Source organism: Simochromis diagramma, unplaced genomic scaffold, assembly GCF_900408965.1.
Source record: "Simochromis diagramma unplaced genomic scaffold, fSimDia1.1 OVJJ01000669.1, whole genome shotgun sequence".
NCBI classification, from domain to species: domain Eukaryota; kingdom Metazoa; phylum Chordata; class Actinopteri; order Cichliformes; family Cichlidae; genus Simochromis; species Simochromis diagramma.
Genome location: NW_024387458.1, coordinates 1,963,384 through 1,976,062, shown reverse-complemented (window position 1 = coordinate 1,976,062; position 12,679 = coordinate 1,963,384). Strand labels below are relative to the sequence as shown.

At 43.0% G+C, this 12,679-nt stretch overlaps 1 protein-coding gene across 3 annotated transcripts in view; it reads left to right on the top strand.

Moving 5' to 3' along the window:
• grid1b (glutamate receptor, ionotropic, delta 1b) overlaps nucleotides 1-12,679 on the top strand; it is a 558,563-nt gene that overhangs the window by 18,511 nt on the left and 527,373 nt on the right. The gene's annotated exons all lie outside the window — the stretch shown is intronic.

Sequence of the window (12,679 nt, the reverse complement as noted above, 5' to 3'; positions counted from 1 at the left end):
CTCGCTGTTTTCCCTGCAGAGGAAGCTAGGGGGAAGCACTGAGCCCAGCTGCACAGACGGCCTCTCAGCTTTGAGAGGAGCTCGTGTGGCTGTGAACACATTTGTTTATGTGTACGCTCGTGGCTGCAGAAAAGGCCGTGATGATGTGGATGATGAAGCTTAGACTGGAGGATGCTGATTGTTTTGCTGCAGTTAATGACGATGATGTTGATGCTGGTGATGAGATGACTGTTGTGACGATAATGGATATAACTGGTATTGATAATGATGCTGATGAATGTTACGATGGTGCTGATTATAATGTGAGTGTCGAGGATGAGGATCCCTGCAGTGATTAGGATGAAGATGATTAAGGGGTATTAATATGTGCGGGGGGGAGGTGACGCCGTCGCAGACACGAAAGAGGATGAAAGCGTGGTGCTTGTGTTGGTATTGCCGTTCGAGGATGATGGTGATGATGCACTTGTTGCAGCCGGTGTTCATTTCGACACAATTTCTTTCTGAAAATATCTCGAGTTCAGCTTCGGCTTTCTTTATTTGCACCCACAGGTAGATCTGGTTTGCAGCAGGTAAGTCATCCATCCTCAAATGCACATTTTTCAAAGCGACACAAACAACAGATAAGTGTATTACAACACAGCGCTGGGGAAAATTGCTTCCACATCATGTAAGATATATGAAAGCTGCGATTTGTTCATCTGAGTGGTGGCTGCTGGAACAAAGCTGTTGTTATACTCTGAACCGCTCAGCACTTTGGGACTTAAAAGCTTTTGTCCAGATGGAAGAAACCAAATCTCAGCGGAGTTGGCAAACAGTGATGAAGTCCTGAAGTGAAACCGAATATCTGCTGTAGTCGTGCCGTGAACAGGGATGTTGGGTTAAGCTGTCCGATCAGCTGATTAGCTTCAGCATGTATCAATTTGACTGAATGAGTTTCTGCTCTTTACAGATGAGGATCCAAACTGTGACACTGAGAAAACAGGACAAAGCAGATTCAGTAGAAGCTCGATAGAATAAAAATGCATAAGCAATGCAAAGAGTTTCTACTAAGTTTACCTCCACAGACTCATACCAGACACATTTAGGTATGAAAATGATCCAACAGTACATGTAAGCACAGGGTAAAATCCTGATTTTGTTCCAGTTGTGGCTGCTGTCAAAAATCAAGCCTCGTCTCGATTGCTGCAGCTTGATTTGTATCAGAGTTAGCCGGGCCTCCATTGCTCAGTCACAGTAAGAGCGCAAGTTTAGCAGATTGTTTACGAACATTTTAAAATCCTTTTAGTTTTAAGTCTCACAGGCCAGAGCGTAAAAGATGAAAGACGCGTTTCATCTTTTGCGCTCTGCGCTGTGACCGTGCAGCGCTTCAGCCCTGTTGTTGTGCTTTATAAATAAAGTTTTATGGTGTGAACGTTTCTGTCCGCACTTTCACATCGTCCATCATAACTTTGGGATGCATCAGCTCTTTGCTGTGAGAAACTGTGAGGACCTCGGTGCTCTGATGTGCGTGGTCTAACCTCCCACGCCTGAAAATCATGTCACAACAGTGTACATTTGTCTCCGCTGCAAATTAACATCAGCGAAATCACTTTAGCGCCCGTCGCAGCGCTTGAAAGCAGGTGACTAGCTCAGATGGTGATGAACACCTTCACATTAATCAGCTGTAAGACTAGCTCAGATTTAATTGGTCACTTCCTCCATAAAGCTCATCAGAGTCAGTCAAACCACACAGAACCGAGCTGTCACCTTAATTAGCTTTGTGTTTTCAAGTGGAACTTGAAAAATGTGGACTTCTTCCTTGTGTCAGGGAAACGAGGTGCAGCAGAGGTAAATATAATAGAGAAAATATGGCGTTGAACTTGTTCATTTGAAAGCCTGGACCAGAAGATTTGGATCAGGTGCAAACAGATGTTTCAGAGGAGCTGCGGTAAAACTGTCAGTTTTGCTCCTGAAGATGGTTAACGGTGGAAAATGAGGGTAGATAAATCTCCCCAGGCTGCATACGCCCTGTAATTTTTAATTAACAGAAATCTAATCACAATATTAATAGCATTTTGATTGTGCTGTGAAGTGCACTCGTATTACTGAGTTGACACCACTCTCTCAGGCGGCACCTGATGCTAGCACGGTGATGGTGACTGGAAACAACAGCATGTTGACTTTTGACTCTTCTGTCACGGATGTAAATAAATCCTTTACAGCACAAAGGACTCCCTGAAGCAAAATGTCAAGTGGAAACAGCCCCGATTAAATCACCCTGAGAGCAGATGTTGGGAATTTGTTTGCACTGGATTTGTTCTTTCTGCACACCACAAGGTGGTGTTTGCAGGTGGTGCTGTGTCTATTCAGTCGTGGTGCACATCTCTGCTCTTGAATGCAATAAAAAATAATAAAGTTCCTCCTCTTCTGCTTTTTGGCATCAGATTTTCTCGTGTTTGAGTTTGGCACCAAACTGGATTTTATTTCATTTCATTATTTAGTGCGCTTTGTTGTTTGTGCCAAAATATTCTCCTTTAGAAACATTAACCCTGCAGACAGAAAGTACAGTTTCCCAGTGTGAATGTTTAAATGATGAATAATTAATAAGTAAATAATTCCTGAGATTTCCATGCAGAGTTCTCAAATATAATGTGATGACCTCGTCATAATAATCAATATATGGAAAACAGGAGCCAGAGCTTGTTCAGTATTCAGTGAAAGTTTGGAAAGCTGAAAATATTCTCATCGAATCCTGCAGTCGAAATAATTCAGCCGTATGAAAACGTACTTTTAAACTTACAGGAACAAAACATTTTGATATTTATTGACATCATGTTCAGTGACTCAGACACACAGGAGAGCTCATTAGCATGATATCAGGTGATGTGTCCTTGTGCATTTTAATGGCTGTGACGTGGCGCGCATGAATATGTATGTGTGTGTGTTTGCATCAGTGCTGCCCTTTCAAAGGGCACGGAGTCGGGTCTCGAGTGGACGGGAGCCACTCACGTTTGTCTGAATCAGATCCGTGTCAGCTCAGCGTGAGACCTCCTGCTCTTTGTTAGCGACGACACAAACACTCATTTTATTTCCTCTGCCAGCTCATCTCATCCTCTGACCCGACAACAGCAGAGAGCCGTGCTTGCATCTGGGAGGAAGGCTTATTTATTAAAAATAAATGGATAATGGCAGTAGTAATAGTTTTAATAGTAGTAAAATCATCTATCATGCTGTACATGCATCTTGTTTTGTTTTCTAGATAGCGGCCTAAATTGAAGCCAAAAGTATTAAATTAGATGATCTCTATCGTTTTTAGCTGAGACAACTGCAGGAAGTAAAGCATCTAAGGACAGGAAAATGAGGGGGGGGGGGGGCAAAGAAACCAGGGACATTAGAAACCGAGGGAGGGAGAAAGTAAAGAGGATGAGTGGGAGACGGGGGAATGATGGTTCAGATGAAGAACAATTAAAGAGGGACAAAAAGGAAGAAGGTATTATCAACACATCTGATAGTGTGTGTGTGTGTGTGTGTGTGTGTGTGTGTGTGTGTGTGTGTGTGATAGCTCAGCCTTGACCTTGTGCAGATCTCCCATGATCCCTGTCTGGAGAGACTCTGCTGACAGCCTGGGCTGTAGTGCATTATGGGTAATGAGACATGGATTCAAACCCAGTGAGCCAGCATGTGTTGGCATCATGAAAGAAGAGTAAAGGAAAACATCCGTGTGACCTCGTGTGAATGTAAATGTACTTATTATATTTATCTCTCTACGTGTGATCAAACTACTTTGATGTTATAAAACAAGCTGCGCAGTTCTAGACATGCGGATCTCTTTATAAGCCTGTGCAACCTGTGAAGCTAGTGTCAGCTGTTACATTACGACTCCAGCCCTTCACCTTCTTGCTCCAAAATCCCTTCATAGCTGAAACGCTAATGGTGAAGCTTCAAAATGCGATCATCTTGTACCATCGATGGTAGTGTAAGCTGCAGTAAGCTAACAGTCTTTGGTTTTCTGCCTCTGAATTCAGCAGCTTTTCTTAGCGTGTTTTTAACTTTGCCACAAAGTCAGTCAGAGTGAGTTCACTTTACAGGAACGTGCTTTCATTCTCATCATGGCTGGTGTGGAAAACCTTTTATTTACATCTGTGCTGTTTGCAGCTTGATGAGCGTCTGAGGTGCTCTCCCAGTGAGAGTGACTGGGAACAGGGAGAACCTAGCATGGCTGAAGACTCTCAGACGAAGCTGAAACTACAGCAAGTAAACTGGATGAATAATACCAGTTCATTATTTTCCCCACATTATGTCTGTTTTCACTCTAATATTGTCAGGTGCCAACAAATGACCAAATCCAAGGTTTTGGTACTGGATCCAAACTTGAGACAAACTTGATTTTGGTGGATTGTTGCCAAACATGATCAGATTATCTGCTCATAGACTATCGAGTCTTCACATTACAAGAATACGACTGATTGACAGAAGCAAAGTCTGAATCTGAAATAGAAGTCCAATATTACAGAGAAGTATCTTCATGATCAAAACCTCACTGCTGTAGAGAAACTGTGAGAAAACGTCAGTGGGTTTAAATGGAAGTATAAATCTATACATCCAACAAGAGTGCGTCTCCTGCAGACGACCCTCGGGCTCTCTCCCGTCGTGCATCCATCCACTGCTCCTCTCATTAACTGCTCTTTCTCACAGAGATTGTCGTAATCAGCCTGTTTACTCTGATAGGAGCGGCTCTTCATCCGCACTCGCAGATACGCAACACTTTAATGCTATCGACAGACCCCCCAAAGGAAAATCTCCCTGAATCCATCTGTCAAACCAATCCGCTCGGATTACACGCCTCGAGTTTTTCAACAAAGACGCCAAGACGGAGAGCTGTTTCTCCACCGACGCTAATCCTTTTAACTCGTATCAGCTGCGTCTTCACTGAAGACGCCTCGTTATCCCGCACGCGTTTGGCTTTGGCAACGACGCGGCGGTGACGCCGGGCGGCCCGGGCCTCTCTGACCCGCCGTCTGTAATACGGGTGTAATGTGATGAACTTTTCAGTGCTGCTCACTAATTCTTTAATTGGCTTTTCAATTCAAACAAATTAGGCTAATTGTCTTATTATGATCTGTCCGACTCGGCTCAATAACTGTGTAACTGGAAGAGAAATGACTCGACCTGGGAAGTCAGTGATGGAATTTGACGCTTGAGTTTGGCTTTGTTCTCAGTTTTCTTCTGTATTGTTGTTTGCACTCGTTTCTCCTTTCACATATTTCTGTTGTTTCCTGTTTGTCTGCACCCTTTCTCTTACTCAGTTTCTTTTTTAATTCTTCATTTAATGCTTCTTTGGTCTCGTTGGTTCTTAATTGCCTCTGAAGTCCTTTGTGCCTTTTACAGTTTTAATTATTTGTCTTCTATTGGGTGCTTCCTCTTTGCATTATTAAAGTTATTTTGTCATTATTATTATTATTTTTACAGTGCTTCTGTTCGTTGTGGTTACTCCTTAATGTCTCTTACTACAGCCAAACAGTTTTTTTTCAAACACGCCTCCTACACCAGCGGTCCCCGACTCCCGGGGCACGAACCGGTACCGGTCGATGAGCCGTTTGGTACCGGGCTGCGAGAGTTGAGGCTCAGGTGTGAAATTTATGGTTTTCAGGGGTTTTATCGTTAACTCGGTTTCCCTGGGTCTTTTCCAGTGTTGTAGTTTTGTGTCTTATTTTGAAAGAAATATTTAGATGTTACCATAGCGACCAGAGAGCCTTAAGTGGCAGAGAGGAGGACGTTACTCTCAATGTTGTTGGCGCATTTCAGGAGGACGCTAATAAAGTTACACAGTAAATCCCCGTTTATTATTATATTTACAGAATACCAGGTTTTGTCTTGGTCGTATCATTTTATTTAGTTGTATTTGTCTGCGACACCTTAACAGCTGTTCCAGGAAAATATTGCATTTCAGAACTTAGTGACGCGTGGACACACACACGCTCTGTTGTCATAAACCGAAATTTGTTTACTTGCTTATTAACTTAGTTGCTTAGTTAAGGTGTGTGTGTGTGTGTGTGTGTGTGTGTGTGTGTGTGTGTGTGTGTGTGTGTGTGTGTGTGTGTGTGTGTGTGTGTGTGTGTGTGTGTGTGCCTCCCTGTCTGTCTGCATTGGTTTGAGTGGCAGCTCCTGCTGTTGGATCCCAGCAGACAAATTGGTCTCATCTGTCCCACAGCAGCAGGTTCACACTCAGCCAAGGTTGATCAAGATCAGACGTGTTAGCTTGTGTGCAGCAGGTGGGACTGTGATCAGAGAAACTGGGTTAAAAATGTAAATTGGTTTTATTCTCCATGTTTCTGTTGGATTTGGAGCAGGTTTTTGGAGCAGGTTTTTGCAGCCGTCTGTTGGCCGCTGAACTCCGCTGGTGAGTTCTGTCAGTTTCGATTCTTACAGCAGAGCACCGCCTCTCACCCGAGGTTAGATCATGTTCGTATTTGTGCTGTAAAAGGATCAGAACCAGCTCCTCTGCAGGTTCTGCTGAGCGACTCTCCAGCTCACAGCAGATCCCTGAAGCAGAATAACTACAGTCGCCAGCTGCAGTGCAAGATGGAGGAGTTCATGCATGTCCAACTGTGGGAGGAGACGTTTCAGCAACACCTGAACATTAACAATGAGAAAAGATTGTTTGCAAATATGTTGCAGATGGCATAGAAAATTAAAAGGGGGAAAATGCTTTTTTTACTCGAGCACTGAGTGCTATACAACATGCCTCATTCACTCACATTTGTAGAAGCTACCTTCTATCTAATGAGCTTTCTCACATTCACACAATGATGAACATCTGGAGGACCTTGGGTTTAGTATCTTGCACAAGGATACTTTAGCGTGCAAACTGGAGCAGCGGGGAATCAAACCACCAACCTTCTGATTAGTAGCTCTGCCTGCTGAGCTACAGTCACCACACATACACGTGAGAGCCCATGACATTTGCTCAGGTCACTAGTATGAGCAGAGATGCTGATTGCGTTGGTTTTTCACATTGAGATGCTTTATTTAATGCGACTTTGTGAAATGGCACAAACAGAGTTAGAGGTGAGGTGGTTTGGGTGTGTGCACAGGAGGGATGGTGGATTAGAGCTGCCAGAGGAAAAGACGAAGACCACAGAGAAGATTCATGGATGTAGTGAAGGACATGCTGAGGGTTGGTGTGACAGAGGAGGATGCAGGGATTGGAGGAACAGATGTTGGCAGATGATCCGCTGTGGCGACCCCTGAAATGAGCAGCCGTAAGTAGAAACCTTAAACTGGTGCTATGGTCTGTAAGCTCACAGGCTGCTAAGTGCCAAGACTTTCTCTAGAATAGCTTGTTTTTAACCCTATCTGATATTTTTGGATGAAATGGAAGGCCAGGCTGACACGCTGGACTTCAAAAAAGGTTTTGTGGCTTTATGTCAGCCAGCTTTCAGTCTAGTGTGGAGGCAGCACAGTGATGGCCAAAGACAGAATGTAACGACTGCATGTCACCGTATCGACCATGTATTGTGCTATCCATGGTTACAATGCATGCATAACAATAGTTAAAGCATGCATGAGGACTGAGCACTGCATGAAGTCTGCATTGTGCCTAACATAAAGCAGAGTTAAAGGGTATGCACACAGCCTGGAAACATAAGTAGCAGGAGCAAATTGTTAGGTATGCATGCTGCAGTGAAGGCATCTGACAGGGACAAGCATAACCTATAAGCATGCACGATAATTCTTCAAAATTGCTTAAAAAAATATTTTTCTAGCCGCAGCATTCGCCCCGGTGTTTACGGCCTGAAACATGTTTTCTGTAATACAATATTTAACATCTGAAGCCGAGCCGGCAGCATTTTCTCGAAGATAACTCGGCCCCTAAAGGATGATGTAAGCTGTGTTTTCATGTCATGCACTCCAGCATCTGTGGTAACTTCTCACGCTCGTTGCATCTTGCTGCTGCTAAGTGTGGATCTACAATGCCGCTAATCTGAACTGTCAATTCACTCTGTGGTCTCTGTGCATCCAGACCAACAGCTCTGATGTTTGCTGTTTTTCTCATCCAGACAGCAGTCGGTAATCACTTCACTCTCTGATCCGTCCTTGTTAGATGTCAGTGATCCAGCAACAAGGGGATTTGAAGGCCAGACCTACTTTTTTAAACTGTAGCCCCCAGTAGATGCGCTGAGCTTTAATTATGGCAATAACAGCGTTACATTTACTGTGTTAATTTAACCTTATTTATTCTGCATGTGTGGGGCTTGCACCAGCACATTATTACCTTTATTCGCTCACCTCAAGGTTTATGCAGCTGCTGATTGACGCTGCAGATAAAATGCTACCGTTCGTGTGCCAAAACGTGGTCTGAGCAGATGCCTGTCGTCCAGAATTGTTCAAATTTGGAGAATAACATTTTCACTGGTTGATTCCAACTTGGTTTGGTTGTAACCATGTACGTCTGTGTAGGTTCTCCGTCATCCAGGTCATGTAATCTAAGGAGCTTGGAAAGAAACACTGCTGGATTCCTGTAGGTTTCTTGAAGACTTTTAATCTGAGAAGCTTCTTCAGTTCTAAAATCAAATGCTGGAGAGTCCCAGGTATTCAAGCCCTAGTGGGAGTGTCCCATAAGAGGGTCGTTGACCCACTTGCCTCATCGCATGAGCCAAGGTGTGTAAAAGGGTGTGGGTTTCACATGAAACCATTGTCAGACCTTGCCTCACCCTATCATGCGACTTATTGAGATCAACTGACCCAAGATGTGACTAAGGCGTTAAGGCATCTGGGAATGATCTCAAAACTGCATCATAGATCTCAGACAGTTGGTGTTATAAGCCCCGCCCTCTGTTCAAAGACGCTCGTTCACAGTGGTCATAGATGTTTTCTTTCACTCCTTTTTCAAACCATCAGTCTTCTCTATGCAAAATGTGAACATTGGCATTCTCGAAAGAGTGACCTTTGACCTTTAGATGCAGATGGACCACTGAGTCTTGACCGGCAGAGGTGGCTCTTCCATCCATTTATGAAGTGGCTCTCCAAAGTAGAGGTCTGAGCATTCCTCTCTGCGTGTACAGCATAAACTACGTTGTTTAGCTTGTGTTTGGGATGAACCAGTTTGTCTGAGTGTGTGGCTCGGTCTGAGGTGCACTGGGATGTCGTGCTTGGAGAAGATGCTGTCTGATAAACCTGCTACATAAGGGATGTCAGTGTTGTTCTGTTCGTCCTTCTGTTTCTCCCTAGTTGGTGTCTGAACTCGTTTACTGTGCATCTTTGGTGGTTTGATGAAAGCCCAGTTGGGATAACCAGCTTTCTTTACGTGTGGGTGTGTTTTTCCCTTCAGGCATTTTCTGCCCGGTGTTGTAGGGCCCTGATTACTCCAAGTTTGTGTACCAGAGGGTGATGGGAATGAGAGAGCAGGTACTGGTCTGTGTTTGTGGGCTTCAGGTAAACTGTTGAGGCTTCCATTCACAGCGCACACGCACAGTCCAGAAATGGCAAACTGTTATCCTTTGGGTCTTCACTGGTGAACTTTGTTTCTATCCACTGAGTTTATGTAAACACTGAAGGCTTCTACTTCTTGGGTTTTGATTTTGACCCAGGTGTGATTCTTGTACTTGTACCAGTGGTTATAGGTGCTGTCCCTGTGAAAGAGCCAAGAGCCTCACTTTCCACTTCGTCCATGCAAAGGTTGGCTACGTTGGGTGACACCGGGGAGCCCATGGCACATCCATGTTTTTGTCTGTGGAAACCTTCGTTGTATTTAAAATATAAGGTGGTAAATCAGAGGTCTAACAGTGTGCAGATCTGATCAGGGGTGAGGCTGGTTCAGTTTTCTAAGGAGCTGTCTTGTTGTTGTTGTTGTTGTTTGACAGTCTCCACTCCTCAGTTGTAGGTATGCAAGTGAAGAGTGAGACCAGTGGAAAAATAGCCCCAATAATGAACACCCAAACGGTAGGAACACCAGAGTTTTACACCAACTCTAAAAATACTTTTTAAGTCAGAATTTCAGAAATGTTCTCATCTTCCATGTTGTATTGAGGAGGTGGCGTGATACCAAGAGGCAAGATTGAAGATGAGGATGGAAAAAATCCACAAGGACAGTGATTTGAAGCTGAGGCCCAAGGCCGAGCTGCAATTCCTCCTTCACTGCCTCCCACACATGGCCGTGGTTAACGGTTGCAACGTTTGTTAGCTGTCTGAGCACCTCAGATAGTGTTTATGTAACTTTACCCTCTTTTTAAGGATTTTCTTTTTTAAAAAGGCTAACGCTATAATAACTAAATGATTACTTAATTAACAGTTGCCAAAGAATGTCATCAGTGATTAGCTGACTCTGTGTTAGGCTGTCACAGAGTCTAAGAAAGAAAAATTCTCCACCCAAGTCATCAAAAGTACAACAGCCCTTCACACTGAAGCCTTTTAACCAGCAGTGTGATAGAAATGTAATTCTAAGGGGGGCATTTTTAAAAAATAGTGTTTTGGGGCAATGAGCAAACTTCTCAAGTAGTTTTATTTATTTATTTTTTTTCCCAAAAATTGACGAGCAGTTCCAAACATCCATTTTTCATGTCCCTGTAGAGAACTGAAATTTAGATAATGGTACAAAATAGCTTCACAAATAAAAGCCAGAGACAAGTGTCTCAGAAAACACACGACGGCTCATCTGACCAGGGAATGCCTCGGGATCCTCCAGGAGGAACAGGAAACTGTTATGATTTGAAACAGTCTGCAAACTTCAGAGAAGTGGAAGATAATGGATCATCCATTTGGATTTTATTAATGCGTAAAGTTTGGTGCGTGGCTACTTTGTGCTGATGCAGAGAGCTGGAGCTGCTCTTCAACTCACCTAAGTTCGGTCACTGAACTGCAACTCTGCATGATTTGTCATCTGGATGCTTTTTGGAAGATTTATGTGACACATATTGAGAATTCTGAAGTTCTGCAAATGTAATAAATTCTTTATTCTATTTGTAATAATTTGCAAGGAAGGATCCAAACACGACACCCTCAGACAGTCAGGAATAGAGGAAAAACCCAAAAATTAACACGTTCTGACAAAGACGCGAGGAAACTGGAGCTACACGCACACACGTCAGGTATTCAAATCATGTGGGGACATCTAATTGACATATTGCTTCCCCAGCCCCTTACCCTAACCATGAAAATGAATGCCTGACCCCGACCCTAATCCTAAACCTAACTCAGTTGTAACCCTGACGGTAAAACCACATTTTGAGTCTGTAAATTTGAGCCTTCAAATTTGTGGGGACTGGGATTTTGGTCCCCAAAAGTAAAGTAAACTTCTGATTTTTGGTCCCCACAAAGATATGAATGCACGTACACGCACAAAATCAGGACTAATCATGAGTGGGAAACTTTAAACAAGATAAAAGAAACGAATCAAGGTCAACGAGAAAAGGGAAGTAAAACTGATTTGATATACAAACACAAAAACTAGAATAAAGTCAAAGTAATTTAGACTAAATTATGCTGTGTATCATGAACACATTTAAAATGTTGTACAGTAACCGCAGCTATAATTTTAGAGTATGAAGTGTGTGATCTACATAAAATCCTCCTTGTTTTTTCATGTAAAAATATCACTGCGCTGTTTTATTATGCAATAGATTTTCCTGCAGGAGAGCACATATTAGGCACAAAAGTCTATAAGAATGCTTTTACCGACCTTAATCATTAGATCGATTACCCATAACGTGACTGAGCTATATTAAATACAGGTTTTTTGCCATTCTTTCCTACTGTGAGATTCACAGCAGGATGGTGACTATTTTTTCTTCTCCCACGAAGGAGCTCACACTGGCTTCATGTCACCTTACCATAATAACAGTTTGAGAGAGGATAATGCTTTAGCAGTATTCGGTTTACTCTCGGTAGACTTTCTGCACGGGGAAAAGCCAGATGTGGTCACAGAGCAAGTCTCGCTTCTGTGGTGGCAAAAAGCGTTTTCAAGTTCATGCATACTGATGAGCTCGGCTGGATAACACGAGGAGGCTGACATTTAAAACAAAAGGTGCTCACGTCAGATCTTTCTCCTTTAAAGCCAATCTGAAGGAGAAGATAACCACGATGTTAAAGAGATCATCTAAAGTTCCCCGAAGGTCGTTTGATGTAGCTAATACCGTTTTTGATGTTATCAAAAGCGTCCTGCGATTCCATGACACGGAAATCCTTTTAAACTCCTGACAATGCCGTGCGATAATTTTATTTTATTTTTTAATCTTTTTTTGTCATCAGTGTTAAATTTGAATTTAAAGCCAACGCCCACTAAAAACACAGCACATAAAGCCAGAGGTGAATATTTCATAAACGTTAATGCGTTTCTCATTTAAACTATAACAGGTTTGTATGCAAAGGTCTTAAAATGGGCCATAAATCCTTTTCTAGCCTGTAATGGCTCCACTTTGATTCTAACAATCATTTTGTGGGAGATGGAGACACGTTTACAGCAGCCGAAATCTCATTTATGGAATGAAAGTCGTCAAAGTGAACCGAGCCATTCCAGCAGTTAATTCTGTCTCCGAAAACACAGCCCAAGAGAAACCGAAGGCTTCCGCAGAAACACCCAAACTGGCTTCATTAGCATTCTGTGCTCTGCTTTCACATGGCAATTACTCACCATTAGCTTGTTTTTGTAGTTTATCAATGGCACAATATAATAACAGCTAAATTATCCTTGATTCAAAGTGCC